The sequence below is a fragment of the Dufourea novaeangliae genome, unplaced genomic scaffold (genome assembly GCF_001272555.1).
Source record: "Dufourea novaeangliae isolate 0120121106 unplaced genomic scaffold, ASM127255v1 scaffold205, whole genome shotgun sequence".
Classification (NCBI taxonomy): Eukaryota; Metazoa; Arthropoda; class Insecta; order Hymenoptera; family Halictidae; genus Dufourea; species Dufourea novaeangliae.
In genome coordinates this window covers 1,243,209-1,257,335 of record NW_015374106.1, presented here as the reverse complement: position 1 = coordinate 1,257,335, position 14,127 = coordinate 1,243,209, and the positions used below count along the sequence as shown (strand labels likewise).

At 35.5% G+C, this 14,127-nt stretch overlaps 1 protein-coding gene across 1 annotated transcript in view; it reads left to right on the top strand.

Moving 5' to 3' along the window:
• Positions 1–14,127, top strand: part of LOC107190848 (integrin alpha-PS2-like) — a 173,172-nt gene that overhangs the window by 141,999 nt on the left and 17,046 nt on the right.

The window sequence follows — 14,127 nt, the reverse complement described above, 5'->3', positions numbered from 1 at the left end:
ATTATCATTTTTTAACACTTTGATCTTAATGTACATTATATAATAATAATTTGTAATGAAGGGAATGTGTAATGTAATCAATTCTTGAATAATATTTTAATTAATGAGTAATAATAAAAATTATTCGAGACTATTAGAAAGTATTAAAGTGTTCAAAGGTACTAGAAACTACTAAAACCACTGAAGTCTATTGAAAATAAGTGAATGTGCAGGGTAATATTAAAGGTTATTGAGAAATATTGAAATTCTCCGAAACCGTAACCAAATTACAGTAAACTATAATTTACTGGCAATTATTGAAAAATATTCAGGACTGTTTTGAAATTAATATGAAATGCTAAAAATCCCAATGTCGTTAGTACATCCACTGAAATAGCCATGTAATTTACAGCAATCTCTGGAATTACATGTTTATAAATAATAAAAGTAATTGCATCATAAGCTTAACGAGCCCGAATATTAATTTCCGTTTCTTTGTCGTGTACGTATAAACGGATCCAATTATAGGAATCTGCGCGGTAATAGTCATAGACCGTAGGAAGGAAGCACCTAATGCAAATGCAGTGACTCAACAGCATAAAGTTCCGGCAGAATTACAGCGCGAAGCGTGTCGTTTATAACACGACAGCGCTTACAAGTATCGTCTGCGCGGGTCCTAATGGAGCAAAGATTACTTATCTGGGGGCCGTGAAAATGCATTCCTATTATTCTTCCTATACCCTACATTACGTTCTCCGTGTACACGCGCGCTCCATGTTGCGGATATTTCAGTAATTCTTATTTCCCATCTTTAGAAATGAAATTTTCATTTGTATAAATTGTTCTAGTCCTTTCACGATTAGTTTTTGTTATTAAAATATTTTTATTCGCTTTTATGGAATCTTATTTTTAACAGTAAAGTATACTCTATAATTTTTTGTAGAACAATAGATATTTGCGAATGTTTACACGGACTTATTATTTTTTTATAGATTTACTTACTTGAACCAGTATTAAGTGTTTCTCATTAAAAATTCTATTAAGTTAAACATAAATTTATATTATATTATTATTAATGTGACAAACATATTTTCCAGCGAATGCTATACTAGGAGTCTGATATGAAATAATAAATAGCTACTATTAACATACTGAAAAGAATATGGACTTTTTAGTTAATGTGTCTAGAGTCGTCCTTATTAAGAAATCCATTAAATTCAAAATAAATTACAATCTGTATGAAAATTACTGTGACGCTTATTTCATTGAGCTTTATAAATTCATAATTAGCAATTGTGAAATAAAAATAAAAATGTATGCCCTTCTCTTCTGTGCAACTTAATAAAATCATGTTTAGCAAATTGTATTCATATTAAATACTGAATCATGAAATCATAACTTCTTATATATAAATGGTATTCCATGTTTAGTCATACTTTTGCAAAATTTCAAAGAAAATTAACTCGATTGATGCATTATTTATTGTAACTGACATTCGTACAAAATAATAAACATTATGAGAATTCTGAAAATAAGTGTCTCAACCAATGTATATACACAGACGAACGCCAAAAGTAAAAATTCTCCCATAAAAGCAAAAACGATACTCCATATTTCGTACCATTTTCTCGCTATAGCCCAATCAAAAGCATTAGTTCAGGTGTCAATCATACCTTGCAACATGGTTATGGCCTTCCGAAGATCAATATATTTATATACTAACGACACAATATTGCCAATGCTATCAATATTTATTATCAATACACGTCTAGTCAAAAGAAAGTTTATGCAACTATTATTTCAGCCTTGTCGCTGAAAGAAAAACTAAAAACAGACAAGGGTATTCGCTAGTACGTAGCTTTCAAGAAAAAAAAACGTTTTCCCATGTAAATTTGTTAAGCCCTTAAATGATTAGAGCAAATCTATCCGTGGCGATAAATCGATCGTGTACATACATGGTCGCATACTTCTGTATACAATGTGACGTCACAAAAAGGGCCGTCAAATCACCATCATCGCACCAAAACATTATTTTTGTTTTTAATTAAGTTTAAAAATGGTAACGTTGACCAGCTTTTTTAGTCAAATATTCCACAGTGCAGTGTGCGCAAGAATTGTTTCATTTCTTTTTTCTCGCAAACGGTCAATTTCGCCTAGCCTGAATCACATGGCGAAAAATCACAAGTTCTTAAGCTGGCGATATATACGCGTAATCCCGGCGCAGAAAGAGATAGCCCCCGTGAGGGCGAGAGGGAAGGAGGGGAAAAAGGGCACTCGCGACACGGCAGCGGCGAGCAGCCAACGGCAGGAGAAGTCTCAGGTGGCCATTTAAGGCACGGACATTTCGTTCTGTCACCGTGTTCCGTGTTCACCGTCGGGCAGCGTTGCGAGGAGGCCACCTACGCGCCGGTGGTCCTCCTCCCTTAGCGGTCGCATTGTTTTATAAACGGCCGCCATTTCTCATGATAAGCAGAGTAAAACGAAACTAGACACGGACCTTTCGCCGGAACGGAACCGGGAGAATCCGGTCGGTGCCGTCACATTTTCGCGTCTCTGACCCTTCCCGCTTTCGCCGTCCTCGTGTCCCAATTCAGGAGGAGGGAAAATTCTTTTTTGCCTTCTACCGACTATTCGTGTGTTTCTTGTCCTTTAATGGAAATTAGAGATTGACACGGTTATTCTTTTGAATAAGTAGCGGTCAGGAAGCCATAGATTTTCTGAAGGTATAGATAGATCTATTCTTTATTTCAACCTCACAGACTATGTAGATTGAGGGATTTTTAGGGGAAATGGCGGACTATACTGCCATGATAGTGGGGGAAGGTAAAGCAAAGTCGGCCTGGTTGTAGCCCTGATAACCAGTTGTGTACAAGTGTCGAGCAAATTGCAAGCAATCAATGACAAAAGTTGTCTAAAAAACCATAGTCATCTGTTTCTGCATTTGACTTGGGGTTTGCAGGCAACGCCAGCTGACAAAATGGTCAAAGAAATTTGCAGAAAGTCTTGCAACATGACCTACACTACCGCTCATAAGTACATGGACACGTGGTCTGTATGATGAAACTGTGATGTTTTGTAAGAATTATATGCTTTAGGCTACATTCATTACTTTACAGTAGCATAAAACTTGTCCATCAAGCTTCAATATCCCCGAAAAAATGTTTATTTCACACTTTTAGAACTTTCGTAATGCCTGATAACATTTACTGCATATTCGTCAAGTGCCCTCATATTTATGAGCAGGAGTGTATATGTCAAATTTAGGGAAAACTAGAACAAGATTTGCGCAAGCTAATTTGCCGCATATGTTGCTGCCAATTTGCTGCCTATGTTACTGCCTATGTTGCTGTCAATGTGCGCGCAAGTTGTTTATAGGATTCTTGCATCAAACTTGTAGCAATAACTTTATAAAAGGCATTAGACAAAATTTGGCTTTGCAGGTTTGGCTGACTGGGTAGGTTACGTTATGATTGTCGTTACTTTACTTTCCCTCACTACCAAGATAGTACCAACAGCCATTTTCCTTAGTTGAGATTTTGCTGGCTCGCATTGTTTTAGAAACGGCCGCCATTTCTCATGATAAGCAGAGTAAAACGAAACTAGACACGGACCTGCTCACACGCTATACGCTGCTCACAGCTAAGAAATATGGACTTGGTTCATATCGTAACCTTACATTACTAACTTAACCCACGTATTCTCCTCATTCACTCTCCTTTCATTCCCTTTCTATCTTAAACCCTAGTTTAGTTTAGTTTATTACGTGGTCTCCCGGGAGAGGGGAAGTGCGAATTCCCCCCGAAGGCCCAGCTGTGACTCTGCGTCGATAGCTATCACGTAGCCTCGCAATGGGACTACGGTTGGCGTTACTCGGGGATAATTGGGGGGAGTCACTAGGATCGTCCCATCCCTACCTAGTATGTTAGCTAAAGGAGTGTCTACGTTGGGGAAACCGATCCTTCGACTCCTCAAGTGAGTACCGGTTCACTCTTTGCTTCATCCACAGACCCAGTCTGTACAAGGGTGGTTTCGTCGTATATACCGTTATCATTAAGAGATAGCTATATTGCCTATTTCAACCCCCTATCATTACCTGCCTATGCCCCAAATATATCAGGAACCCTCCCTCCTCTGTGTGCCCTCGTCAGACTGCCACCCCCCGGAGTCACCGATCCTCCCAACTCTTTTCCCACCCTGTACACGGGGTACCATTCATGATTACATCCTAAGGCAAACACTAGCCTCTATCAGACCATTCCCAATTCGTATCCCCATCTGTCTTCCTATACCAAGGTAAGATCTTAGTATATTATGTTTTCCTCTTTTTATATATTTTTTTTATTACTTTTTTATATACATATTTTTTTCTACGATTATTGTGTGTTCCCTTCATTTTCTGCCACTATCACCTAATTCCTTATGTGTCCCTTTATTGCCCCCCTCTTATCCTCCTAACTTATATCTATCTTAACTATTATACCCACGTCACAAGCATGATCACGTACGTAATTTCTCCCTCCTTACCCCCCGTTCCTATCCGTTCAAATCCTTCCCCTGGATTTCCTTACACCCCCTTCCCTTTATCATAGTTATCTTAAACTCTAACTTATTTCTTACTATTTCTTTCTTATCGCCGTATTGCACATGTTTCTTTTGCCTCCCTCTTTTTTTATTTCAAATTCCTGAGCCATTCCCCTATCCTCTCGTTCTTGTTTCCACTCACCACGTCTTCTATCCTGACTTCTCCCTCTATTTTCGCACATTCCCTCACCACATGTTCTAGCATTCCAAATCTGTCCCCGCATAGATCAGAACTTCTTCCTTCGTCTTTTTCCCAATACCTGTTCCACCTTTCTGCACTTCCACATCTTACTTGGGCTGCTAACTGCTGGCTCTCCCCTCTTCCTTCCTTATTTAATTATTCCGGTAATCTTACTGTTCTTATATATTTGTATGTTTCGTTGTACTTTGATTGTTCTATTTTCCTACCTTGTTCCTATTGTTGGATGTCTAAGTCTCTCCTTCTGAGATTCTCCTCCACTTCCCTTCCTTCTCTCCTCAGTAGATCTACTCCAGCTTGACTCAACCCATTCCCTTTTAAATAACTTTCCCTTTCTTTCCTGCTTGCTGTTCGCTCTTCGCCTCTTTCCTTCTCTCTAAAGATTCCCTAACAATTTTTCTTTTCGCACATGACCATTAATTTATAAAATATTTAATATTCAATACAGAGGAGCCTTCGAACACTCATCGAGGATTTACTGTAATATTCACAGCAAATGGAGCCCTACTGAAGTGTGTTCTCTACAAACGCAAATACCAGTTTCATCTCCATTATTCTTCGTGCAAATATCATTATATTTTACCAGATACTTCGAATTATTGAAATAACTCAAAAGATCTCTAGTTCATCCATTGTTAGTTGCACCTCAACAAGGTCCTCCGCACTATTCGCTTAGCACTCGAATCCCATATTCTCCATCAGGCAAGCCGCGTTTCCGTGCTTCTCGTTCCTTGTTCGATCCGCGGAATTCGTGTCTTTTATTACCTATGCACTGCGTGGGCGTCTGACTGCGCGTAGGTGCATCGCGAGAGAGAGCACGCCGACATTGTCCCGCGATTAACACTTTGATCCCGGCGATATTTAAGCGGTGGCGACCCCTCTGGCACAGGGGTCAACGCAGCTGGTATCGCGAAAGGTCGCGAACGGGTGATTCTGTGTACGAGATATTGGAACTAACTGGGAAGACTTGTGCTCGGGTCTAGTGTTTCAATGATTTTTTTTTTTTTCGTTCGGCCACGTGCAGCTGAAATCCATGAAATACAATGGAACGCACTTGTACATATACTCAATGGAAGTGGTATCAGATGGTTATAAAGGTGATTGGGAGCTAAAGTGCTTGTGTTTCAGGCATTGGGCCAAAGAAATTGTCACAATATTAAATGATTATGCATATCAGTATGGAAATTGAATGAAAATTTAATTGAATATATTAACGACCACTTAAGTGAAAGTTGAATGATATGCAGTTCTTGTGAAGGAAGTGTTGTTTTATTTTGTGAGGAAATTTAAGAATACAGAAATTAATTTCCTTTGTTAATGGAACTTTGTTATTATGAGGACCTTAAAAATTGGAAATAATTCTAAATGAAAATTTCAATGAAAATGTAAATTAAAAATGAATGATATGAGGTTGTGGAAATTTTAAAGTGTGAAGGATTTTATTGTCACTTCATTTTGTAAGGGAACTTAATAATAAAGTAATTAATTTCCATACACAATTAGGACAATTTGACGTCGATAATACATATTACCTTTGACTGTAATAATAACGTTTCAACATGTATTACTATATAAATATAGCAATTTTATACAAAATCCATTTACTTTTAGTTACTACATTTATTAGTTTGTACTGAATGTCAATATTGCAAATGTTAATTCAAATTTGTAATTTTTTTACATGCAAAAAGTTTACGTTAGTTGTCACTTGGAGGTCTACGTGAAAACTGTATGCCCCTTGCAGATGATGTGATTTTGAAAACTGATTTTTGTAATTATTTTATTAATATTTGTAGCACAACCTAAAAGTATTTACGTACTACATGATTCAATATACAAATATTTTTAATTATTTTCTGTCTATATACAGAAACAGAGCATTATAAACAAAATAAGTATTAAAAATTAATTACTTCGTTGAGTTAAAAAAACCTTCCATCGCAAATGGCGAAAAATCATCGAATAATAATTAAAGAACATTTCTATCAGTTTCATGTTATCCATTTTGTTGATTTCATTATATTTCTTTATATTATACATATATTGTAAACAAAGATTCATACAGAAAAAATACATAAATGAAAGGTGCATAAAATATTAACAATAAAATCTTTAATACAACAGAATTGTTATTGTTTAATGCACTACACAATTTGTTGCAGTGTGTCAATTCAATTATGTCTTTATACTCATACTTTCATCCACCCCATTATAGAGTTGAACATTTTCATTAAAAAACACATACAAAAGTATATTTTTCATTTCAGTATCATTCAAGCAGGCCAGAAACTGTAATTTCAAAGAACAGTGGTTCTTTTTTGCCTCGACTCCAATCCGATCTCATTCATATTGCATGATATTATAGTGAATCGTGGCTCGAGCATTCAGCTTCTTGCGATTATTCACGTAGCCTGTTGATTAATATGTATGCGAGACATAATCTTTACTACTGCTGCATCGCCGTTAGATAAGGCTGTAGGAGGTTACCGTTATGCCGTGTAAAACGTATAAACGCATCGCGTGCGAGCCAGTTTGCTTTACAAGCTTTCCTTCTCGGGAAATACACGTCTCTAACGAGGGTCCTACCTTCATTGCGAGGCTCTCGGTGGAATATTAAGTTTCCATAATGACTATAATAATTTAATGATGCACGCGAGGTAACGTAAAGTAATTGTTACTCTGATCGACAAGTTACTGTTAACGAGGCTATTTGAGATGCTTCGAAAAAGGAAGAGGCCATTAACACCTTCCACTTTAAATTGAACATTTCGAAATGAAATTGTAGAGTTTAATTATCTTTTTCCATTCTATTTTTATTTCTTTATATAATGAATTGTTTATACATACAATATTTATTTACAAATCGGTGTGGTATGAAGTATAAGAATTTGAATTGTTCATATATGAATTATCTTGAACGAAAATCTATTCATTAGACATGAACACAAAATTAATCGAATGAAATTAAACAATATTAATGGGTGAAGTTTGGAAGAAGTAAGGGGCTATTAACACCTTTAACTTTCAGTTCATCGTTTTGAAATGAGATTGTAGAGTCTAATTATCTTTTTCATTCTACGTTTTTTTTTATTCTATGGACTATCTATAGATATCATACGTATTTACCAAGTTGTGTAGTATAAAAAATAAAATATTTGATTGTTCATACACGACTGATCATTATCGTTAATGAAAATTTATTCATCGAACATTAACAGAAAAGGAATCCATTGTAATTAATAAAATATTTGGGAACCGTAGCCCGTCAATTTTCAACCGTAAAATTAAGTTTCTATAGTAGTAGACAAAAGTCTCCGAATACTCTTTTTACAGTTAAGTAGCAGCTTCAGAAACTTATGATTTGTACTACAAAGTAACGAAAAATAGATGAATTAATGTTATCTAACATTAAAATTTTCACGATATAAATATTAGCATATTCTTTATTGAAAACCTTCATACATGAAACTTCTATACAATAGGTGATCAAATTATTACAATACGAAAACTATGTTTTTTTGAGTTTGGGTAGAAATAAACACACAATATCAATGTTTTTACACTGGATAATTTGTAATTAACAATTCTCCACTAAAAATATACAAAAAAAGTTACGCTTATCTAACGCAATTATAAAAAAATAGAGTTAAAATCGTAAAATCATCAATTTATGCAGACGACTTTAATAATTTGATTATTCGTTGCAATATAAAAATTACCTTGTTCTGACGGTTTTGAAAATATTGAAAACTTTTACCAGATAGGTACTACTATATTCTGACGAGATAATTCTTACGATATAAGAATCGACACACACATACACACTCAGAAACAAGTTGTGATATCATAACAAACCAACTCGCCCGATCTCGAACCGTGATTTTTCGCAGCCGGAGGCGTCGCGAGAAGGAAACGGACGCACCCACGAAAGCTCAGTTTTTCTTTAATTCGCGAGATAATGGGGGAAGATAAGGGACGGCTTGTGCACGAGCCAGAGATGCGATAAATCAGCGGTTCGTACGTATGCTAGCCGTGCGTTTCTGCGCTCGCGCAGAACCGCGTCACGCATGTTAAATATTGTTTTCTGGTGACCTTCGCGATAGTGGCTTCTTGGTACGATCTCGTGATGCACGAGAAAAAATCGCCGATCGCATGTTGGATCTAGCCTGTACGATCTACGATCTCTTCCAACGAATCTTACCGCTTGACGTGCAATCATCTCCAGTAGCGGGCAAACGTTTTCGGACAAGAAATTTGTGCTGTATTATTTGAATTAGGGATACCCTTGATGTTAGATTAACTCTTTGCCTTATAACTAGACTGCGGATTTTTCTGCAAAATAACATTTTCTAAAGTAATCTATAAAGACAGAAGCAAATGTAAAAATGTATTTTACCTCCTGAGTATCTTATTGGGTTCAGACTAAAACAGAAAAATCATTGGATCCGATAAAAGTTTTATTTTTTATTGTATTTCACAGAGCCCTGTGAGCTATAAATGCATGAAATCCGCAGTCTAGCTGTAACTAACCAATGAATGAATATTTAAGAGATTTTGTAACTATTAAAATCAAATTTTAAATGATAATACAGAGTCCTCTCGATTATTGTCCGGAACTACGGTCCGCACATGGACAATAATCTTGTAGGGAGAAATGTTTCAGACCCTCGTAAATTCGTTTTTTGCCCGAGGCCCGAGCCTCGGCAACGAAGTATGCGCTTCACAGGTTTCACCCCCCCCCCCCCTCCGCACCCAGTGGTGGGGATAACGTCTGGACAATAATTGTCTAGAACAAGCCAGACGATAATCGAGAGGAGTCTGTAATATTAATAAATATGTGGCACATGAAGATTATATCTTTTAATATTTATGCCTTTTTTGAACTAATAGATTTTAATTCGAAAAATTGGAAAAATGTAATTAATTATATTAAAAACAAAAAAATACAGATTTCAGCAGTGAAGGAACAATATTATGTAAATGAACATTTATAAGCACTGGCGCAAAACTTGTTTGAATACGAAAGAAGAAATTGAAAAAAATCAACATTTAATTATTTGCATATTTTAGTAAGTTAATTTACTCGTTTTTATATGTAATATTCATTCATTGGTATGTGTTCATTTATCCATGTATACATCCTACTATCGGTCAAGAGTATAGGAGTGTATTCATTGGTTAGTTATAAGGCAACTACAGTTCATGATCGACGGAACGCTGTTACATGCGAGGCGCGCGCGTGTAAATGGGTAATTACGACTACTATGCCTTTGGTAGAATAATACAATACAAAAACGCAGGAATCGAATTAATGTGAATTTTGGTAACGTGATGCGTCTGTTTAGTTACAGAGCAAACACGCGTGCGACTCGCTAATGTAAATTTTGGTAGAATTTACCCGGAACAGCAACGAACAAATATCCCCAACTAACTGTGAACGATAAAATCTAGAACACAATCAATTAAGGTTTTTATTTTTGTTTTGGGTTCGTCGATACTTTAGTCCCATACGGGGCCTTTCACCAGATCGCCTTGTGTGGAAATTAGGGAAGATAAATACTAGGTAATATAAAAGAAAGTAAATGGGTTGAATTTCGTAACAGAGAATTATATACATATATTGAATTATAATAGGAACTTACATACATTAACTTTGGTAAAAAGATATAATAATAATAGTATAAAATTTTAAATGTGTACAACTCCATAGCTCAGGATATAAACGATAGAACCAACATACAAAAATAATGAAATATACGAATATAATGAGAAGAAGAAATATTTAACAGAGGTTATCGCCAAAAGAATACTATTACGCACAGTTGCTCGGCACATATACGGAACTGTTTGAATTTTAGATTTCAAAGACAACCAAATACGCGTATACAAATTGTAAAATACAAATAATTTCCAGTAAGGGAAACCCCACAGTTGTAACTCAACTACTGGAATTTACCCGTCTTTGGTATTTATCGTGAATTGATCTGGAAGAGTAAGGGAAACGACTCGCCTAGATTTTAACAGTGTTGGACACGATTTTCAAACAAAATTTCCTTTTTGCGAAATTCCTGGAATTTCCTCCTTTCCTTTTGGTATCTTATTTCTGGTTGTTATCAAAAGCGAACCTAATGAGGAAGAACACACACGCACTTCGATTAATTGAATTTAAGTACGGAATTTATATTGAATTGAGTAGAGTCACGAAATAGAACTGTTAGAACTAATAATAATTGCTAACACTAAGTAATGAACTAAAGAAAAACAAAGAGAATAAAATATTTAAACAATGAAATGAATTTTCGTGAGTTTATGAGTCCTTTTGTCTGGTTTTTCTTCGCTCTTAGCTAGCGCAAACAAAACTCTATCTCAATTAATACCTCACGGTCTCTTCGACACGCACCTCGCGATTGTACATCGAAAAAGTGTCGCAGCGTTGTACCCTCGGAGGAGACCACAGCGGGCCTAGTCCGAATTTGTTTACACTGCATTACTGTGGTGCCTGACGAATCAGGCTGCGAGATTAGTGCGTTGAGGACCGTGATTCGTTAACTGAACGTGTGATAGGAGCGTGTATATCCTTCCTCCGCTAATTCTATCTTTCTTTCTTTTACTTCTCCGAATTAATTCCTTTACTCTTTCAGTCACAGCTATGGGAATATTTTCTACGTTTTGATATGCTAACTGTACGCCGAATTTTGATAAAGTTGTAGACGGAATGTTCTTAATTTACCTGACGCCAATAGAGAGAAAGGCATAACTTCCACAATTAATTAAATGGTATATGAACATGACCATTATCCGATGGGACAGATAGTAAAAGTTAAAATCAGATAAGCCTTTCCTCTTACATACGAAATTCATATATGTATAGTAGGTAATGGGCTGACCGATGTGTAGCAACGGAGTTCGATATATGATTTAGAATTTGAACTCAAACTACCAGTTCTATAATAATTTAGATTATAATTTTGAATTTAACTGCGAACGCAAAGAAGAAAGTTCGAGATGCTCGATATTTTACCGGACCGGACGCCAGAGGTTTACATTCGGCAGTTCGGTGAAGTAAATATCCACCTCGCGTTACAATCAGGCGGTCTGAACGTGGGACCACGTTGACTCCAAGGAAAAGAATGCGTTATATACATATACAAGCTTATTTGCGTCGCCAATGAGAAAAACTATCTTATAAACATCAACGACCGTACTGCGTTCGATTAGGGAGCTCCCACAATGCTATGCATTATCGTAACGCATCACAGCCGAAGTAAAAGAAACACAAAAAAAAACAGAATTTTGTTCGGAACGTAACAACGCTAACTCATTATTCTGTTATCATTTAATAGATGTTACGGAATCAGTACAAATCATTTCCAATTAATTTTAGGCTAAACTTTTAGCACATTACTTTTGTTAAATCTTTGTGGATTAATATTTTTCTCATTCTTGAATTATCAGACCTGGTACCACATTTTTGACTAGTGTAATATATGCGAAAAGTGTGTAGAAAATCTGTTTACGTATCGACGAAATATTAATCATTTTATTGTTTTATTTATTATAATTTAAATATTTCAGTATACTATAATAGTTTTTTTTAAATTAAAAATTTATTTACACGCCGAAAAAGAACGTTCTCTGTCACATGATCTTGTAGGGGCATGTTTAAATTTTCATCAATGATGTGCTGGAACCCTTGGAATATTAAAATTAACGTTCGTTGCGATACAGCTTTAATTTTATATGTAACTTTTTGTCCGCAATCACCTGGTATATTTTTAAAAATTTCTATAATAATGCCTGTCCAGGTCCCATTAAATTACCTACTGTCTGTAAAAAGTTTCATTTGCAAAAACAGCCGTCTACTTATAACATTGAGTCAGACTCGTGGTAACAATTTCAAAATGGATTTAGGGGAGTACTCTATTTAGTGTAACTTGCCGTTTTTCAAAGCTATCTTCAGGAATTTATTTAACGATAGCTATAACTTTATACTGTCTATTGTCTATCCTTTCGCCTTGCACATTAAGATATATTATAAGTAATATTTAGAATATTTTGAGCTTTTTTTATCGCATATGTACATACATATAATCGGTGGCGCAACCTTTTTCGAAAAAATGTTTGTCCGTCGGATAATGGTGTGGGGATTGCTGTAACCGTCCAAAAGTAACGTAAAGTAATTCACAATTTACATATAACATAAAAATTCATGTCCAGTGTCTTATTATGTATAATCATAATACATAAATACAATTAAATTTCATCGAAGTCTTTATTTTACTACAGTTTGCATGTGAAAATTTGTTAAAAATGCATAAAAATCCGCAGTCTAGATATAACTATGCTATTCGAAGCGTTATTTTAAACATCGTTCAACTCAAAGAAAAATACGCGTAATCAGAAACCAGTAAATTTCAAGCATGCACACCGTGAATCTACTTGGGTAATGTGTCGTAACATCGTGGCCGGTGATAAAACAACACACTTGAGCCGCCGTTCACACACGGCCTCCGATACTCGACGTATGTACTTAATCGGTGCATTGAGCTACACTCGAGTGCCACTCGAAAATCATCGACATACCTATCCGTGGCCTGAACCTTCCTATCGGTTGTTCCCATGCACGGACGATAGAACTTTCACGCTGGTTTTGCTCGTCTGACGCGTGCAGACCTATACTACTTAAGGCGGCGCGCAAACGTAATCTACGAGAAAAATGTTAACCATGTAACGAGTTGTTGCTGGACTGTAGATTATCATGCGCAGAAACGGGGGAATTATAATACAAGAAGAATTTTAACAAGATCGAACGGAATTCTTATGTTAGTTTTATCTTAGGAAATTACTTGATAGAGGAATGATTTATTTTTTCTTGGTAAACATGTGAATTTGCACAAACATTCTTATTTTAATTGGTAGATTTCTTATTGATACTTTATACTTTTGTATAGTTTTGGTAATGGAACTTTGTTGTTATAGGAACTCCAGAATTTGGAAATCATTTTTTGAAATTGTCATTTATTCTCCGAATAACACTTTTTATTGTCCTTTATTTTACCGAATGATTTTTCAAGAGTACTTTTTATCAGAAACTGGACTGAACTTTCATGGAATTTAGTCACAAATCGAATTTGAATTTTTAATAATCTTCGATTACCTGTAATTACAAAAAATGTATGCAATAGATGCAAACTTGCAGGTTCCAATAGATTTCATAAATTCATTTTCGACTAACAGATAATTGAATGAAATAATTTTAATGAACACGATGGAATTTTTTCTTTAAGTTTGAAAATACTGATGTGTCACTAGATAGGAAGATATGGACTTGTTGGTTAATTTTAATAAAAAAGATCAAATGTTCTCTT